The following is a 22,171-nucleotide window of genomic DNA, read 5'->3' as shown; positions in this document are numbered from 1 at the left end:
AATCGTTTAATTTGATATTTTAATTTCATCTCAAAGATTCTAAGATAATTCTCGTATTTTTCTTTAAGTATTTAATTTGGTCGGCGTGTTTAATTTATTTTAAGAGCGAATAGTTCTGTCCGAACATTATAAATTAATGATTGTTATATTACATGAAACAGCCAAACTTCTTATAATTCGAAATCATTTGAGAACACACTTGTTGACCCGTAACATTTAGCAAAGAGCAAGATCGATGTTTAATCGATCTCATTCTCATGAGTTTAATTTCAAACAGGAAGACTTACACACTGCACTTATCTTATATATCTGAACACAAAAAGAAAACCATAATATAATTCTTTTTATAAATCGCAAATGACGTCAGAACCCACATATATCGTCGTCAGAGTCATATAAGTTCACTCATTTTTAACATAAAAATCATCAGCATAATCATCATCAGCAGCAGCATTTTTCATTTGGTCGCAATTTCCCAAATATTCCTATAAGTACGTTTGATGAAAATTCAATATCATCCACCAACAAACCTCTACTTTTAGCAGCATCAACTGTGTTCATTCAAGTATTATTTTATGTGGAATTTAATTCCAGACGTCTTTCTTTGTGCTGTTTTTTTTCTACATATTTGTATATTTGACATATTTTCGTTCATTCCGTCTCTTTAAATAATGCCTTTACATCTAAAAGCTCTTTAATGAGTTTTATTATTAAAGATTGACAAGAGAAGCGTTTGGTAACTGAGGTGCAAAGAAAATAAATAGGTGTAGCGTTAACTGATAACGAGTACAATTAAAAATGAAGAGATGGGGAGGAATATTCACCCATATCAACTATTAATATATACTGTAGACAGAGAAAATCGTAGAACGAACGCTATATAGCAGAGAACATCGGCATGACACCGTTTGTAAATTTGTTTACTATTCATAGTTTTAAATTCATCCATAACAATATGTTATAAGAATGTTTTAGTACACATGTACTAAAGCATATAAAGATTTGCAAGCATTCTCATTTTGTACATGTAAATAATCGTTATGTGTGGACAATTTTGTTAAATAGCAGTAAATTAAACTAGGATCTAGTAAAACTTTTTGATTGCTTTGGCTAATATTATATATCGTTTCTTGAATTGAAATACATATTTTAGTGTTAGTGAGTTTTAAGTGTATATTTTAGCACCCAAACACATATATATATATATATATATATATATGGGGGGTCTGTTTGCATTTATATATATATATATATATATATATATATATATATATATATATATATATGGGGGGATGCGTGTGTGTGTGTGTGTGTGTGTGTGTGTGCGTGAGTGTTATTGTTGGAACTGATAATCGGAAACGAAATCAGAAAAATAATACTCTAATTTCTGATTCTAAACCGATTATTTAAAGTGTTGAAAGACAAAATGAAAACAAACACATTTTATTACATACACATCACCACTCATCAAGGAAAAGAGGCCACTCAAGTATAAGGTTTATGAGTGTTCAGTAGAAATTGGACAATATAGTAACCATTAATAATGGAAATTCGGTAAATTGTTTACCGTATACGAAAAGGTTAATCAAAAACTTGTTTACGTTAGACTTGAAGACAACCACATTGTAGTGAAATTGAAAGTAGGAAAACAGAGGATAATTCTACAGGCGTGAACTTCTAAGAAAGAAGCTTTGATAATGGAATCTACGTTAAGGTTTAGGCACAGATAAAAAGTGGGGGAAATTAGGGATATTTTTTCTGCTAGACGGGTGTTCCTTGTGAAAGTCTGGAAGGGGGACCATAGATTGGAGCTCCTCCGAGCATGTAGCATAAAAATAACGATAAAGCAGAGACAAACTCGCAACATCTCTTCTATAACAAAGAGGTTGCGCGGAAAAGAAAAAAAAAACATCTCCTACGAGGCTAGGAAGTCTATGTTGAACTCTATAAAGACAGAATAAGTCCTCTGTAGCAGCTCCTGCCCAGACGTGGACACAGTACTCCATCCTCGGACACCTGGATCTTATATAGATAGAGAATTTCATCAGCAGTGAGATATCTACTGTATCGATAGAAGGGTCCCACCAGTTTTCCAGCGTCCTTAGCAACGAATTTAATGTATGTGTTACATTTCAGATCAGGAGTAAAGGTCAATCCCAGAGGCTTGTCAAAACTTGAGGCATCCCCAAGAGGAGAGCCATGTATTTCAATTGATGCCAGACGGGGATCAGAGCGTTGATGACACAAAAATAGAGGCTTGGTTTTAGCTGCATTAAAAGTAAAAAGTCACCTCTTTCCTCATTGTACCATTTGCTAAAGCTCAGAGGAGAGAGAATCAGAGAGAACTTGGGCGTTTGCGGTCTCAGATGTGCTACCATAGATAGTAGTGTAATCAGCATAAATGTTTACGAATGATGTAAGGATATGGATTGGAAGATCATTAATGTAGATCAGGAAGAGAGTCGGGACCAGGATGGGCCCTTGGGAGACTCCAGCATTAATACTGAGAGCTTCCAATTTCTGCCCATAAACCACTACTCTTATTAACCTGTCAGAGAGAAATTATTGAATAACTGAGAAGACATTTCCAGCCATACGGTAGCTGGAGATCTTGTGAAGTAAACCTTTATGCCACACTCTATGAAAGGCCTTTGATATTTCAAGAGCAATTGCTCTAGAAAGGTAGCCTACGTCAGGAGATTCACTAATCCTATGAGATATAACTGTAATCACATGTGCTGTAAATCTATCAGAACGGAAACCATATTGCGTGTCACTTAGAGGGTTTTTTTACTGAGATGGTTGATTACTTCTCTATTTAACACAGATTCCAGAAACTTACTCATGACACACAGGAGACTTATTGGCCTGTACTCAGAAGGAGATGAGCAATCGCCGTAATTCTTAAATACGAGGCATACTGATAAGATGTTCCACGGTTACAAGAAGCAATTCTCATTAAGACAACTTTTAAACGGTTTTGTAAGGAGGGGCGATAGTTCTGCTTGAAGTCTTTTGAGTACTATAATTGGAGTACAGTCAGGACCGGTTGCTTTACTGGAATCAAAGTTTTTTTAATTAGCTTGGCAACACCACGTACATATAGTGTATATCACATAGTATGTTTTCTGATAGATAAGAAAATACCATAGGTTGGCGCCCTTGGTCGCAAGAGGTAGAATTAGCTGCAAAGTTCTTGGCAAAGAGTTTGGATTTGTCTGATGATGACGAGATGATAGTTCGGATAGAACACACGCTTCTGTTCAGGATTCTGTTTGCTATTATCTAAAACTGGTGGGAACCAAACCGCTTCTCAGCTACTTTTGACATAACGGACTGAGCATACAACTCTCTTGCGTTCTTTATTACTTTTTTACAGTGGTTGCTGGCAGTCCTAAAGCGGCGTTATTCTCAGTACATCTATTTCGTTGGAAGTTATGGAAAAAAGTGATTTCTGTGCGCAATGGCAGCAGCGCATTTTGAAGCGAACCACGGCTGGTTGTTAGGTTTTTGCTGGAACTTTTTTAAGGGTATGAAACAGTCCATACCCACAGTTAACCATTCCGTCACGTCTTATTTTCATCGATGCTACATGAGGCACAGGAAAGACGTTCTTAATAAAACTTGTTCTCAAAAAAGTAAGGAGATTGGGTCAAATTGCACAAGCTGTAGCATAATCAGCTATTGCAACAACATTGATGTCTGCTGGTCGAGCTGCTCATTCCAGATTGAAGCTTCCTCTCAATGTAAGAAATATAATGTTTGTAATTTTGATAAACATTCAGAAACAACCAACTTTATAAGGGCAGCAAAAATTATTATTTCGGATGAATGTCCAATAATAACAAGGGAGCGTTTCGAGAAGTTTGACAGAACTCCCAAGGATATATGTGGAAAAAATTAAAAGTTCGGAGAGATATTGACGGTGTGCTGATATTTACGATGCTTGCATCACAGAGCCGTTTTTTGTTGCGTATTTTTATACAATTGTATTTAAAACAAAACATGAGAGTTCAAGATAATGACGAGTACTCTAAATTCTTTGTAAAGATTTGTGGATACAACATTGACAAAAATGATAATGATAAGATTGAACTGCCTGACGATTTGATAATCTGTGCAGTTAATGTTGACCAATGCATTGAATAAATTTAACCTTTATTTGACAACAAAGAAAGGTTTGCTAAAATTGCATATTAGTGCCTTTTGATGATGTAGTATGAGCAATAAATCATTATTGTATTGAAAAAATGTCCTAAACAAGCCAAAGAATATTTGTCATTTAATTATGTTCTTGATGGAGCAGAAACTACACATTACCCAACATAATTTCTTCATTTAATAGAGTTATCAGGATTACCTCCACATAAACTTGAATTCCAGAAAGGAGCCTCAATGTATGGATAATATTAATACACTACGCTTATGTAATCGTACCAGAATAATAATAGAGGAAGTGTATAATAATTTGATTGTTGCTAACATTATTGCATCACAGTTTGAAGGAGAAATCGTTTTAATTCCAAGATTGAAAATTGTTTTATCTGAAGGTGACAATATTCTGTTTGCGAGAGTTCAGTTTCCTATCCCATTAGCCTTTGCTATGATCATTCATAAGTCCCAATGGCAGACTTTACAGAAAGTTTTAGTTTATCTAGACAAACCTGTGTTTCACCATGGACAACTATATATTGCACTCAGTAAAGTTAAGCGAAAGGACAGCATACAGGTTTTTTTTAAACACCCAAACCGTACAGATATGTTATAAATAGAGTCGTATTATCTTAATTAGTTTAATTGATCTTATTATTAACATATAAATTAAATATGTATTTGCTGTGCAATGAGTGTATAGAGCCCGTGCTTTTCTGCGATACATATTCAATAAAGGAAATGGATTAATATAAATAACCTAGATATAAGAAAGTTGTTTGAATCTGATAAGAAGTCTCACTTGATTAAGCGAATGGGTGACAAACGTGATTTAAAAAAACTCATATTGTACAAAGATTTTGTAAATAAAAGAAGTGTCTAAACTTGTTTTATTGACCTTATTATTAACAAATAAAATAAATAGTTGGCCCCATGTGTCATGAACATTTGTTTAAAAAATGAAAAATTTACATTGTATTTTCATTTTCTATTTAAAAGCTATTCTGTATATTGAGAATTTTTTTTTTACCAAATCGGTAGTTTAAATTAACCATTTCATTTAAAAAAGATATATCAAAATTTGAATGTAACTTTATCTATTATAGTATCTCTTCAGTGCAAATTTATCTATAAGTATGACAGACTAAATATAATTCAATGGTTGTAAGTTTTTTTTTTAATCAAAAATAAACAATTATAAACAGAATGACTCATAGAAATCCAACTATATTCTTTTTTTCATTTTGATATAATTTAAAAGAAATTGCCCTGTTATGTCACAAAAAACTATTTTCATTACGTCACAAGTCTCATGCGCATACATTAATTCCATAGCTAATATAACATACTGACTCAACAAGTCACGGGTAGTATCTCTCTCTCTCTCTCTCTCTCTCTCTCTCTCTCTGTATGTATATATATATATATATATATATATATAAATAGGACAACAAGAGTATGAAATGAAGACACAAAACTATATATTGGTAGATATAGAATGGGTCATATATTTACTAATGTAATATAGGAAAAATTTGGGGCATAGAAGGGACTCTTTATGCCAGGCCATTTCGAAGTCTAATGCTTCTCATCAGAAGAGTAGGGAACGTGCGAGGTAGAATGGGGAAGATGCGGCGTCTAGCGTAAGGTTCATTAGGGACGAAATGGATTAAAAGGAATTATATAATGTTGGAGGATGCTTTATTGAATTCTTAATAAATAAGGAGAAGATTGTAATATATAGTAAGGTATATAAGATTATATATGATCTTTAACATAGTATTGAGATTCAGGGGTATATGTAATATGGTTAAATAGGGCGTGTATTGTTGTTTCGTGGTAATTTATTTTAACGGATTGTGGTGTGTCTATTTTCTATGGCGTGGGGTAATTTGATTTTGAGTAGTTCACCTTAACGGAAAATGGCGGCTATAAATTCGCTTATAATTTTTTTTTTGGGGGGGGGGGTACAAATGAGAGGTAATATACATTTATAAGTTTCTACTGCTATGATATAGGGAGTAGGATCATAAGGGAGTGATCTGAGGCTAGGGCGGCAATGACTATGAATGCGTTTAACTTGATGTAAATGGTTAAGTATACATATTGATGTGAAAGTGTAGGAGTATGTAAACCATTACTACTTATGAGAGTGGTAAAATATACCAAATAATAGTAGTGTAATCTAATAGTACGAAAGATTAGGTAATGACAATTATAATAATAGTAGTAATAATAAAGTTGAAAATAAGTAGATGTAAAATTGAAGATAAAAATAAAGATGAAATAAATAAAAAATCGAAGGTAAGCATTAAAAATAAACATTAAACATAATATTACCAATAGTTGTGATAGAAGAAAATTAAAAATTAATGTTAATAACAGTTAAAATGGAGATGATGGAAGCGGTTATGGTAGCAATGATGGGGATGATAACGGGGGATGATAACGGAGGTAATAATAATAATAATAACAGAAATTATAACATGATTATGATAATAATAATAATAATGATAAAACCAATAATACAAATGAGAGGTAATATGGGGCAATGCATTTATAAGTTTCTACTGCTATGATATAGGGAGTAGGATCATAAGGGGGCGGTCGGAGATTAGGGTGGCAATGACTATGAGTGCGTTTAACTTGATGCAAAAGGTTAAGTATGCCTATTGATATTAAAGTGGAGGAGGAAGATAACCATTACTACTTATGAGAGTGATTAAATATACCAAATAATAGTAGGTTAATTATAATAGTAATGAAAAATATAATAATAGTAGTAATAAGGAAGCTGAAAATAAAATAGAAGAAAAATTGAAGATAAAAATAAAGATGAAATGAAGACAACATTAAAGGTAAGCATTCAAAATAAACATTAAAGGTAATATTACCAATAGTTGTGATAGAAGTTAATTCAAAATTAATGTTAATAGTGATAATAGTAGCGATAATGGTAGCAATGACGGGAATAATAATAATAATAATAATAATAATAATAATAATAATAATAATAATAATAATAATAATAATAATACCAGCAATTATTATGATGATTATAATAATAATAATGATAAAAACAATAATGATAACAATAATAATAGCGTTAAATAACAATGCAGTTATAATAATGATAATAAAAAAGATATTAGTAACAATACTTCTACTACTACCTCCTACATCACCATCACTACTACCAATAATATTAATGAAAATACTCTTAATACTAATTATTAGGGGTGCGTAAAAGAAATTGATACAGACAAGTGGGGGTCAGAGTAGCAGGAAATAGGGTTAAGGAGTGAGGGGTAACTGGCCCCGTACAAAATAAATTCAATAAAGAATATATATATATATATATATATATATATATATATATATATATATATATATATATATATACACACACATATACGCACATACATACATATATCCATAAAAGAACACACACACACACAAGCGGGGGAAACGTGAGAGTTCGGTGAGCCTTCGGTTTAAATTAAATTAAAAGAATTGCTTCACTGGAAACGGTAGTTTTAAGAGTTCACCTTAAAACATTAAATTTCTTGAAGTTCGATAATAAAGGCCATCAAATTTAAGTTCATATATATATATATATATATATATATATGCATATATATACATACATCTATATATATATATATATATATATATATATATACACTTGTGCCCGATATTATTCATACCCCCCTTGAAAATTGAGTTTATTAGGTGTAACTTTGTAAGAATTTATTGTTTACGTCCATATTGATACATATTCTTAATAAACCTCTTCTGATCATTTTCGTCATTTTAAAATCTCGGGATACTTGTAATAAAAGAAATATACAGCTATTTATAAAATATGCAATGTTCAAAAATAATCATACCCCCTTATTTTTTCAGTATTAATCGAGTTTCTGACTGTTTGTTTCCTGTTTGATTCTTATTTTGAATGCTTTTATACAACCTTTGATTAATTTCATTTCGTTTTTTGCATTTTTCAGAAATTAAAATGATATCAACTGAAAACCAATAAAAGAATAAAAATTATTAGAATGGGGAAGAAAAAAGAGCTTAGTAATGATCTTAGGACTAAAATTGTGAATTCACATAAGGATGGTTTAGGTTACAAGTCAATTTCCAAGAAATTTGAGGTCCCTACAGCAACAGTACAGAGCATCATCAAAAAATTCCAGAGCCACCACACAACAAACAACTTTATTGGTAGAGGAAGGAAAAGGAAAATGTCTGCTAGAGCCACCAGGAATATTGTAAGAAGTGTTAATGCAAATCCAACCACTACTACTAAGGACATTTTAGAAAATCTGGAGTCTTCTGGCATAAAATATCAAGGCAAACATTGCAAAGGACTCTGCATGAAAATGGTCTGAAAGGAAGAAGACCAAGAAGGACTCCATTGCACACCGGAAAACACCTTGCAGCACGTCTAAAGTTTGCTAGGACCCATGTGAATTCTCCAGAGTCCGTTTTCTCAAGTATTTTGTGGACTGACGAAATAAAAATTTAATTGTTTGGCCATATGGATGCTTCTTACGTTTGGAGGAAGAACGGAGAAGCTTACAACCCAAAGAACACCATACCCACGGTGAAACATGGTGGTGGTAGCCTAATGTTTTGGGGCTCCTTTTCGGCTAGTGGTCCAGGTAGTTTGATCAAGATAGATGGAACCATGAAGAAGGAGCAATATTTGGAGATACTCCAGAAAAACATTAGACAGGATGCGGCTAAGCTCGATTTAGGACCAAACTGGGTCCTTCAACAGGATAATGATCCAAAACATACTACCAAAATAGTCAAGAAATGGTTTGAGGATAATCAAATTAATGTTTTGGAATGGCCTAGCCAGAGTCCCGACCTGAACTTTATCGAAAAGCTCTGGAACATATTGAAAACTGAGGTTAAAAAGCGGAAACCTAGAAATTTGAGGGATTTGGAGAACTACTGCATTGAAGAATGGTCAAAAATCTGTGTTGATGCTTGTAAAAACCTTGTTGATAAATATCCAAAACGGTTACGGGCAGTTATTAAGAATCAAGGGCATGCTATTGACTATTAGTAAGAGAGGTATGAATAATTTTGAACAAGTGTCATTATTGTTTTTCTTTGTATAATGTTTCAAACTTGCATAATTTATTTATTTGTTGAGTTTAAATTAAATGCTTATGCTTGATTTATAGTTTGAAATCCCTTTAATATTGTCTACCTTCTGGTTTGAGCAATATTCTTATAGAAATCTCAAAGATCCGAGGGGTATGAATAATATCGGGCATAAGTGTATATATTACTTCTGCATGCAAAATCCGATCCCGCATTTTGCTAATTCCTACCCTCTGATGAGAAGGAAAGTATTTCTTCGAAACTCCGCGTATTAAGGACTGTGTTTCGTTTTCAGATTAAATATGTTTTAACTCATTTCAAAGTATTTTTTAACATATTTTATTAACTGTTTGCTTATATTATACGCTCTATTTTCTATTTGGTTTTATCGAGCTTTTATATCTGGCTGAGATAATTTTATAAATATTAATTCTTTAATATTTATAATTTACTTTAATTTTACCATCTAGGATCATTTTGGTAAATTCAATAGTAATCATTTCATTTTATGTATATATATATATATATATATATATATATATATATATATATATGTATATATATATATGTATATATATATATATATATATATATATATATATATAATGCAATCAGTAAAGGAAGACGAAAATAAAGTCAACGTTTAAAATAAAGGTAACGAAGTGAAGAAAATAACATGGGGGGGGGGGAATGGATGAGTCCGCTGACCGGATTTGCTCTCGTTTTTCTCACAGATGTATAGAGGGATCTGAGTGAAAAAAAGGAAAGGCACGAATGCGAATCAAAATTATGTACAGATAAAATAATGTTGCGTTACGTTATGTATGGGATAGAATTAAGGAAAGCAATTGAAATACAACGTTTTATTACTCGAAAATCCTAGAGACTAATCACGCTCAACCTGAGGCATTCCTGCTTGCAGAGAGAAGGCCTTCTCAACCGAACGTGAACAGTCTGCAAGAGCTTTATTTGAAATGAGTGAGCACGACTCGATTATAAAGTTCGCTGCACTAGACGGGTTTTTGTAAGGTTGTCAGTAATTGAAACCCGTATGTATTGGCAAGTATGTCTGTTGTTTGGTATGTCCCATTTGTGATTTTCGTAGATACGTATTGTTGGGCTCTTTTTAGTGTCCAGGACTTCGAGCAATATAACGTTGTATTTCAATTGCTTTCTCTAATTTTTTTCCCATACATAACGTAACGTAACGTTATTTTTATCTGTACATAATTTCAGTTACCATTCGTGGTTTTCCTGTTTTCACTCAAATCCCTCTAAACAGCTGTGAGAAAGCGAGGGCGAAACCGGTCAGGTGATTCCCCCATTTTCTTTTTCCCCCTTTTATTCTCTTCGCCGCGTTAATTTTATTTTAAACGTTGGCTTTATTTTAACGTTTTAATCATGAATGTCCGTCTTCCTTTCATGATTGCATTATATAAATCGTGTACCCCTCAAAGAATCATGATATATATATATATATATATATATATATATATATATATATATATATATATATATATATATAATATATATGTGTGTGTGTATACATATACATATACAAATGTATATATATATATATATATATGTATATATACGTGTGTATATATATATATATATATATATATATATATATATATATATATATATATATATATATATTTATTTATTTTTATGTCTTTACCAATGGGCATATGAGAAATCTAAAAGAAATAGAAAAATAGTTCATACGGGCAAATTGAGACAGGTAGGGAAAACTATGGCGTTTATGATAAAGCAATTAAAACTTAAATAACAAGCTGTCAATAATAACTGCAACTATAGAGTTTGAAGGAATCGATTTACTCTTGGTTCCCAAAACATTGAATGAATGTTAGGCTGCAAACAATAATATTTTAGGCTATTTGTTTTTCGTTCTCTCATAATCGCCCCCTCACTTTCTTTCTCTTTGATTTACTTTTTTACTATATATTAATAAATGCACACACAAACAGATATATATATATGCGTGTGTGCGCGTGGGTGTGTGCGTGTGTGTGTGTGCGTGTGTGTGTAATTGTGGGTGGGGCGTATTCATAAATAAAAGTTGTGTAATTTCAACGGGAGAAAAAAATGTATATTAAAATGTGTGTAGCCAGCAACAATTGTTGGTTTTTAAGATGTTATCTTTTTTTTTTAGTATTTTCAAGTATTCTCAGAAAACGTTGTAACTCTCTCTAGATATTTGTTTAGTTAGAAGTCTTTTAGTTATAAGTTTGATTGTTGGTTAACAGTTTATGGGGTTCCTTTCCGATGGGATTTTTTGTTCGGCTAGCAATATGTGCTTTATAAAAATAGGTGGGTGTGAGACTGGGTGTCTCGAGTTAAATTGGTTAAGATTTCATTCGATCAGTGTTAATTCTATGTCAAACCAAATGTGAAAACAATGTTTAGTCATAACAAAATATGATCGTTGAAGTCAAATAAACGTGTTGCGATTATGACGTAGAAAATATGTTTTCGATACAATACCTTTCAGTATTTAACATTTGAGATGTGTTTACTTTTTGGAGTTTATTTGGTGTTCATTTATGTTTGTTTTAGTCATTTTTTTAAAGATCGATGTCGTGTTCGAATATTTGTTAGCATGGTGGTGCAAATGTTTTCGCTGATCCAAAGTAAAGCTCTGTCTTCTTAGTAAACAATTTTCTACTTCAATGAGATAAAGAGTAGCAATGCTTAATGGTGTTATATATTAAATATATTTTATTAATATGCCGACTAAGAAAGATTTGCTGAAATTTAATTTAAATGAATATAATGTGTCAAGCTTATGTAAATGAAAAAAGAATTATGGACTTGTAATAGCGCTTATTATCAGCCATGGAACACATCTAATACAAAAAATAACAATGCATAGCGTTGATACAATATCTTTATAGTCTCCTTAAATAAATCTTTAAATGTACACCATATACTATATGAATATAACCCCTTGGTCGCCAAAACCGACATTACTTATTTTAAATTCAATAATAATTAAGAAAAATTGCACACTCCCGATAATTCATATCATAGAGTACGAGGTGTATTCAAAAACTTTCCAATCCGTTTTGTACAGAAATGTAAAATTGTTGTAGACTCTTGATATTTTAGTATGTTATATCAGCTACAACAAGGATACATACTAAATAATGATTTTCGCAGTTGAAGAATTTAAAAATGCAAGCGAGATGTAAGGACAATTTAAAAGATTGATATGCAATATAAATGTTTTAAACTTAAGAATATGCAACAGAAATATATAGAACACTTCACACTGCCTTTGGGCCATCGTGCATGAATCAAGCATCGGTTTTAGAGTTGCATAACATATTCAAAGAAGCTACGGAATCTTTAAGCGATAATCAAATGGACTGTAGGAATAAAGGAAGTTCAAATATCAGAGTTAATTGACCAAATGAAACATTGTATGTATAAGGATCATTGTGTGTCTATAGAAACGAGTCCTCATCCTGGTTATCGTCTAGGATTTGTTTCCTGGGATGTTTAAAGGAATTCTTAAGAGGCTGCCATTATGAGAAGATAACGGAGATAAAAGACGTTGATTAAGGGACATTGACGCGCTCACGCAATGGAACTACCCTGGGCTTATCAGAAGTAGCCTGTACAGTAAAACAAGTGCATTGAAACAGATGAAATTATACGAAGTGGACTGGAGTTGGATGTATTTACTATTTATAAAATACCAATACGAAAAAGTATGGGAACTTATTGAACGCACCTCGTACGACCCTGCTTGTTCTTATAATTCCAATCATGCATCTTACTTTGAATTAGATTTCTCTTTACGATTGAAGAATATAGACGTCGCCAAGATGCACCTGACAAACCTGAAATGTTGTCACAAATATATTAAAATAGTCTAACTAGTTCACATAATAAGAATTATCAATCGTCAGAAACAAATAAGAAACAATAAAATTATTTAATTGAAATAACAGTAAATAAAAAGGATCGATATTATTGTTTTATATCAATCAGCTTCGAAATCGGGAGAGTCTGGAATAAAAATATTTGAAGATAATAATTTTTATAAAACCATATTTTATGTACAAACCAAATTACAGGTAAAAGTTCGGCTATAAAATATCAAATTTCATCAAATAAATTTTAACAAAGTAAATATTTTAATATATTCTTAATGACACAATATATGAAGTAATCGACCTATTATTTATTTTTGAATCTTCTTATAGACATTTGATATATCATTATACCTATTATTTACTTTTTAAATTTTTTAAGATATGATAAACCCAATGCATGTGATATATTAGATGTGCGGCAATTTCAATTTCAGTTGTACTGAAATGATATCTATACATTTGAGATTTATTGAATAACTTTTCTAATATAATGTGAACATAAGTATTTCATATCTTCACGTTTTATTGTAATATTTAAATAAAAGAATATGAATGAAATGGTAATTGCGAGAGATATAAAACAAATTTCCATTCTTATTCTTGCTCTATCTTGCATATTGAGTTTTCTTTGTTTGTTTGAGATCGTCTTAAAAATATTGATACTAATATTTATTTGGAATTTATATTTACACATTTTTTTAATCTGTAGTCCTAAGGCATTTCAGTATCTCATTGAACTGATTAGTTGTAAACAGCGAAACACTTTTTAATGCATATATATGCATATATATATGTGCATATATACATGTATATGTTCGTGTGTATGTGTATGTATGTGTATGTATGTGTGTGTTCCCCTAGCAGCCGTTTAATTGTAAAACCAGAAAATTTCCTAATCCCTGCAACCTTTAAGATATGCACGGTTGCTTGGTTCACAGTGCATGCACAAATAAGTGCAAATGAGGACATAAGCAAAAACATTCTCAACACGAGGTCATTTTTACTAGAATGAACAGCGTTTTTTTTTTCTGGCATAAATTTAATAAATTCAAATGAGAATCATCGGGGGATGAAAAACGAAATCCTCTCATAAACAATTACTGCCAGTCGTTTAATAATTCATTTTCCATATTTTCACTCGCTCCCTATGGTGGATTTCCTAATAATATATCGACAATAGACCGTAAAATTCATCAGAAAACAAGATTACTTAGGCTATAATACATTGTACTATATTAACATTTAAACTATGTGTTTTTATGAAGTTAAATAATAAGAGATACAATTAATAAATTCAATTGAAAAGCTTGAATCTGAGATTATCTAATGAATCGATATATTATGAAAACCAGATTTCTTCTTTTGTTGAAGATCTACTCCTGACTAATTTTGTACAAATCGCAAGAGCGATAGGAGCCTTCTCTCATGTCTGAATATGACAAAATGTTAAATGAGCGTGATCGGAGATGCGCCGCTGTACAACTTGTGATCTGTACCGATCTTAGTTATAACAACAGGGCTATTGGGAGCATCTTCAAAATGTAAATTCGAACAGTTCATCGCTGGAAGGCACGGCTCATCGCATCGGACGATTTACAGTTATTGTTTTTGATGTGGTTTTAAAGGAAGGCCATATCATACCACACCACATCTTCGAAGTCGGCTTGAAAGACAACACTAAAATGTTTCTGCATGTACTGAACAGTATGAGGATCCTTTTGCGTAACCAAGTGTCTGCTGGCAGACCCTAGAGTAAGCGACAGGACTCGACGATTACCAGACTTGGCTTCAGAAGGGGTGCTACAATAGTGTAAACTTTTTCTCAGCCGCCAGACTACTTCCACATAACGTCAGTATAATCACAGACATCTGCCGAGTATGCACCGAGTTCCCTCCATCGCTTGTGTAAAAACCAACATGCTCCGAACGCGAATCGAGGCGTTGACTGAAGCTGAGTGCGGATACATTGAATAGATGTCACCTCTTCCATATAATAAAGTTACCTGAATTGATGTTTTCAATACAAGATTTAAAAGAAATCTGTACTGTTGTTTTCTTAAGGGCGACGTTTTTATCGTTTACCCTGTAATTACATGCGCAGGCTAGTACCGACTGATGATTTAATAATATTATAATATATTGCATTAATATTTAAAATAAAATAGTATTCTGTTGCTGTTCTAGTATGCTCTTAACAGACACAGTTATAATGCGCCTCCATTTTATCAAAGCGTCTAACAGTGATTTTATACGCCGGCTCTTTTCGCTTGTGCGATGATAAACTTATCACATGCATCTCTTATGTATAGCTGAATGAGGGGCTTACTATTGTCAAAATGAGACTTTTTTTTTTCTTTACCCGAGTTTATTTCGATTTTCGACATTTATCAGAAGTATTTCGATAAAAACCTATACTGGAGACAACTCCTATACACATAACGTACATTTGTGTTGATAAAAAAAAAGTTGTTTATGCGAAACGAACTGGAACAAACTGGCATCCTTTGATAGCCGTGACCAATGTTGGCCTTTATTCACTTCTCTGAATGGAAATCGTCTGGCTTAAACTGTTTTTTTTTTTTTTTTTTTTACACAGTGATCACCACTTATCAAGGTCCGGAAGCCACTCAGGGATAAGGGTTATTGCAAGTACATTACGTTAGTGAGGAGATTTGCTGAAATGTTTACTTAAGGGGGCGGTTCATTAGAAATTTGTTAACATTGGACTTGAAGACAACCAAGTTGTAGTCCGGAATGAAGCAGGCAGACGGAACAGAGTTCCACAGGCGAGCAGTTCTAAGAAAGAATCTTTGTTCATGGAATCCGCGTTTTGATTTAGGCACAGATATAGAGTGGAGGAAATTTTTCACAGTGGATTCAGCTAGACGGGTGTTTTACGTGAAGGATTAGCGAAGGGGGACCAGAGATTGGAGTTCAGACGAGCATCTGCCATGGAAATAACGATAAAAACAAGGACAGGCTCGCAACGTCTCTTCTGTGGGAGAGAGGTTGCAGGGTAGAGAAAAGGGCATCCCCCACTAAGCCACGAAGTCTATTTTGTACTCTGTCAAGGCAGGGTAGGCTGTCCTTAGCAGCTCCCGCCCAGATATGGCAACAGTACTCCATCCTTGGACGTACTTGGCTTTTATATGTGATAGTATTTTATATTTCCTGGCATTTTAGGATGAACGATTAGTTAAAAAATATATTAGTACCAATTGAAACTATAATGTGTTTTGGAATGTTAATATGATGATTCTTAGAAGTAATTATATCGAAATACAGCAGATATTGATTTTATATGGACCACCAGTACTTTTTTGCCGATACTTATTGCATAGAGGAGATATTACTCGTATTCTCCGATGTTTTCCATTCATAATGTATTAGCTAAAAAACGTTCACGGGGTTTATTTTAATAGTTTTTAATAACCGCTAATTAATTTACTCTCAAACTGTTTTTATCAAAGGATTTTTCGCTGAATTAATTTTTAAAAATTTCTTTACTTACTTTACATGACTCCAGATGTCTTGTTTTCATCTATTACAAACTTTTGTCCTGCTAAAAATATTTGTAATTCTTTCGGAGTAGGTACACACAATCAGGCGTCGATATATTAAGCAAAATAATACGAGTTAGAGGCAATATTACTCTACTTAGAGCTAGAATAGAATTTTTAAGTCCTGTGTGGACAATTATGTCACCCAAGTTAATATTTTTAGGCCCATTAATAAAATAAAAGCCAGCCATGCTCCTAATTTGGCACGCACGTATGTCGTATTTCATGATTTTATCGTTGCTAACTACCGCGGGCTTCGATCATTAATCTGGACCACCTCTCGTTTTTTGATAGAATACGATTCTCTTTATATCTATGTTCTGGTGACAATTACCTTAGAAACAAAGCTCGTTCCAACCACCAGACATGTATTGATACGCTCATTCGTGCCAGGCATGGTGTTAGTATCGAGGTTGACCAACAGGTATTACATTTCTCTGAAGTTTTTATTTCCCACACGGATAAATTAGTATTAGCAAGAGGTTTAAATGTGGGTGTCCCTCCAGCTCGCATTGATAAGGAAACTATTTTTGCTTAAATTGAGATACTACACTCCTAGCTCAAATACCATTAGCTTAGATCGGATGATGATTTCGTGTATATGAAGGAAAAGTAAGCTGAACGCGCATACAGATTCGCTAATTCTCCTATCAACATACAAGAATTTGCATGGAACAAGATTCGCTATCTTTTTAAGTCTAATCGGTATATTGAGGTTACTGCACCTGACAAGGGTGCCGGTGTGGTCGTTCTTAACAGTAATGATTACACACCGAAAATGTTAAATATTCTGGACGATCTTACTAAGTTTTAGTTATAAGAGACATTTCAAAGCATAAAACTTGGAAGTACTGAAGTAAAACTTCAGAAAAGTGTTGTTCATTTGCATAAAAATAAATTTATCAGCAAGGATACTTATGTATGATCTGTAAAATATACGAATATACGGACTGCTCAAAATTCCATAAGGACGTTGTGCCTTTTATATCCATGTTATCCATGGTAGGATTAGCTCAACATTAACTTGTGAAGTGGGTGACCGAAATCCTGGCACCTGTGCTGAAAAAAAAATGGTTAAATAATTTTATTGCGGAGTCATTCCATTTCGCGGCTGCTATGCGTGAACTGCAATGTAGCCGCAAACAAACTCCCTTTGTTCTTTTGATGTCACTAGCCTATTTCCAAACATTCTTCTGCACGAAACCTTTCAAATATGTACCGATATGTTGTATCGTAGCACGATACCTCTCTTGCATTTCCGAAAATTTTCGTGAACTTTTGGAATTGGCTACTAAATCGGTCAGTTCCAGCTTTAACAATAAAACGTATCAGCAGGTGGATGGTGGGATACAGGCAGTCCGCATGGTGTTATCCTAGAGAATATTTTCCTAGGTTGTCAGAAATCTGTTTCATTACCTTGTGTTACCAGACTATTTCGTTGGCGGCGGTACGTTGACAACACCTTTGTAATTTGTAAGTGCCGCCATAAAGCGATTGAATCATTCCTGTAATTAAAAAAAAATTCACCCAACATTACAATAAACTACGGAGTGGGAGCATAATTACTCTCTTCCCTTCAAGGAGATTTTTGTTTCAACAGAAATGCGTAAATAAGATGGAGCAAGTTTACGCATTTTTTTATCGTTAAACAACTTACGGATTGTAGTAGCAATGAGAAATTTTAAAGTCGCGTCACTAAAACATCGAATTTTGTTGGTAGTAAATTTCCTGTTCTATAACCAAATTACTTCTTAGTATATATGTGCAGTTATTAGATACAATGAATAACAGTTGTCTGGATTTGAAGAACTAATTTGGAACACAGATAGAGCAAATGGAACTCTATAAAAATAACCGAACAAATGTTAAATTGAAAACAGAACAAATGGAATTATAAATATAACGGTTTCGTCGACAAAGAAAGACAAAGATAGATATTTCGTGCAAAAACAAATGTAAATTAGTGAAATGAAAAAATTGGAAATTGCTATAAAAGGGGTTTTAGCACAATCAAAAGATAAACATATGATATTTATGGGCAACTTTACAGATTTGAAGCATTTCTTAGTTCTACACAAAACGTGATATATATATATATATGTATATGTATATATATATATATATATATATATATATATATATATATATATATATATATAATAAGCTTTTTTGGAAAAAAGTAATCCAGTAGGAGGAAAATCTGAAAATATGAGTGCATATATATATATATATATATATATATATATATATATATATATATATATATATATATGCACTCATATTTTCAGATTTTCCGAATTATCGGGTTTTAAACCGACGGTATCAATTACCTATCCCATATAAAAACTTTCTGTAAATAATATATATATATATATATATATATATATATATATATATATGTATATATATATATATATATGTATAAGAGAAAGAAAGAAAATACTTTAGAATCAACATTTATTGTTCGACTGAATACTCAAAAAAAATTATAAAGGCCTTATTCCGCGGTGTTTCAAAGACTGCTATCTTTGTTGTTCTTTCTCCACAGAGGACACAACGAAATCATTGGAGTATTCGGCACATTGGAGTATGGAGGGCATAAATAAATTGGAGTATTAAAACGAACAATACATTTCGATTGTAAATTTGCAATGTTCATTTTCGATCCTTTATAATAAGCTCTACTCTCTATTCCGAATTGACCTTTTTTATTCAGTTGGGATTTGATTATCTATATATAACTACTATTATTTATGTTAGTTTGAAGTTTACTATTGCGTATATCCGGTAAACACTACACCCCTTTGATTTCATTAATATATATATATATATATATATATATATATATATATACACATATATATATTGTATTTGTATATGTATATATATTGTATTTGTATATGTATATATATTGTATTTGTATATGTATATATATTAAATTTATTTATCCAAACATTGATGGCTACATAGGTGCATACATGTTTCTGTAATCAACTGCTACTGGAGAGATTACGTCTTCAGGCCAAGAATAACCCTTGAAAACTGATGTATATATATATATATATATATATATATATATATATATATATATATATATATATATATATATATATATTAATGAAATCAAAGGGGGTAGTGTTTGCCGGATATACGCAATAATAAACTTCAAACTAACATAAATAAAACGTAATAACATAAATTAAACGGTCAGTTTTCAAGGGTAATTCTTGGCCTGAAGACGTAATCTCTCCAGTAGCAGTTGATTACAGAAACATGTATGCACCTATGTAGCCATCAATGTCTGTATGAATAAATTTAATATACTTGCTCTATTTACTCATTGAGCACTTTTTGCTAGACGCATATTGTTTCATTGGATGTCCTTCTAGGAAACTAACTCTACTTCCATACTGTGGTTTATTATCCCTTCGAGACTTAAATCAATCTTTCTGGTCCCGATGTTTTGCACGGTCCTATGATATAGTTCTACAATTTTATTTTCATCAAGTGAGTAGGCGCAGCGAAACTCCATATGTTCATCCCAAATCTTAACAAATTCACTAAAGGCTTTACTTGTGAATAACGTTCTCTTCTCCGGCAGTATTCCCAACTGCGGACTTCGCTCAAGGAGAGTGTTCTCAATCAGACATATTACAGTGGTCGTATTTTGTCGGCGACGTAGTAACCATATTTATAGGAATAACAGTCTATGATAGTTAAAACATTCTAACGATTGTGGTTGAATATATTCATCGCCAAGCTGATCCATTTATTTGTCACGCGGAGTCTTCTTTTTTCCTAGCGAACAGGTGCAGATCTATTGATCTACAGGTTCTTCAAGCTTTCACAACAGATAAAGCACTGTTTTTGAATACTTGAATGTCAACAGTCCTGGCGAAGAATGAAGTCAGCTTCACACGCCGATGTCTACTTTTATGAGTTACCTGGTTATCGTCTTGTCATCCCCCTACCATTGAGCAATCCTGCATCACCGGTGTTTTGCATTCTCTTTGCGTATCCATCCACCTAGATAGAATGTTGGGGGCAAAGTTTAACCTTGTTTCATCCTACTTAAGGGACAAATTTCCTCCGTGAGTTACGCGTCGAGCTTACTTAGATGAATATGCTGAGCATTATAAACTGGACGTAGCCAACAGACACCCGGAATATCAGACATATTCTTTTTTTTTACATTAAAGTCACCACTTATAAAGGCCCAGAAGACACTCGGGGATAAGGGTTATTGTGTGTACAGTAATCAATGGGATAGTATCGTAGTAATAGTTAGTATCGGATATTTGATAAAGTGCCATTACTTAAGGAGCGGTTCATCAGGAATTTGTTTAAGATGACTTGAAGACATCCAGGTTGAAGTCAAGAGGGAAACAGGCAAGCGGCAGAGAGTTCCACAGGTGAGCAGTTCTTAGAAAGAAGCTTTGTTCATGGAATCTACGTTTTGATTTAGGCAGTGGGGAAAATTATTGACAGTGGTTTCAGATAGACGGGTGTTTTCCTGAAAGATTGGGAGGGGGCACCAGAAAATGGAGTTCAGACGAGCAATTGCCATGGAAATAACCATAAAACAAAGATAGGTCACAACGTCTCTTCTGTGGGAGAGAGGTTGCAGGGAAGAGAAAATGTCCTCCCCCACTACTAAAACCTATTTTGTACTCTGTCAAGGCAGGATAGGTTTTTTTTAGCAGCTACTGTCCAGATGTGGCAACAGTACTCCATCCTTGGACGTACTTGGCTTTTATATAGATACAGAATTGCATCAGTAGTGAGATATCTTCTGGAGCGGTAGAAGGAATCAAGCATTTTCCCAGCGACCTTGACCACAGACTTGATGTATGTGCTCCATTTCTGATCAAGAGTAAAGATCAAACCCAGAAGCGTATCAATCCATGAAAGATGAGACGAGAGAAAATCAGCGAAGAACATTGTCATTTACGGCCTTTGACGTGTTACCATAAGTGGTCGTGCCATCAGCATAGATGTAAATGAATGATTTAAGTATGTGTTTTTGGAGATCATTGAAGGATCAGGAAGGAGTTGGGTCCAACATTAATACTGTGGACCTCTGATTTCTGCCCATCAACCACTACTCTTATGAATATATCAGAGAGAAATGATGTAATGATTGAGAAACATATACAGTAATACCGTAGCTGGAAATCTTGTGAAGTAGGCATTTATGCCATACCTTATCGAAGGCCTTTAATATGTCAAGAGCAATTGCCCTGGAAACGAAGCCTTTGTCGAGAGATTCGCTAATCCTATGAGATATAACCGTTAACACATTTGCTGTAGATCTAGAAGAACCTAAACCATTTTGTGTGTCACTAAGAAGGCTATTTCTGCTGATATGGTTGACTACTTCTCTATTTAATATGGATTCCAGAAATTTACTCATGACACACAGGAGACTTATTG

This window comes from Euprymna scolopes, chromosome 3 (genome assembly GCF_053919585.1).
Source record: "Euprymna scolopes isolate OS-2025 chromosome 3, ASM5391958v1, whole genome shotgun sequence".
NCBI lineage: Eukaryota > Metazoa > Mollusca > Cephalopoda > Sepiida > Sepiolidae > Euprymna > Euprymna scolopes.
Note: the sequence above shows the minus strand (reverse complement) of the source record.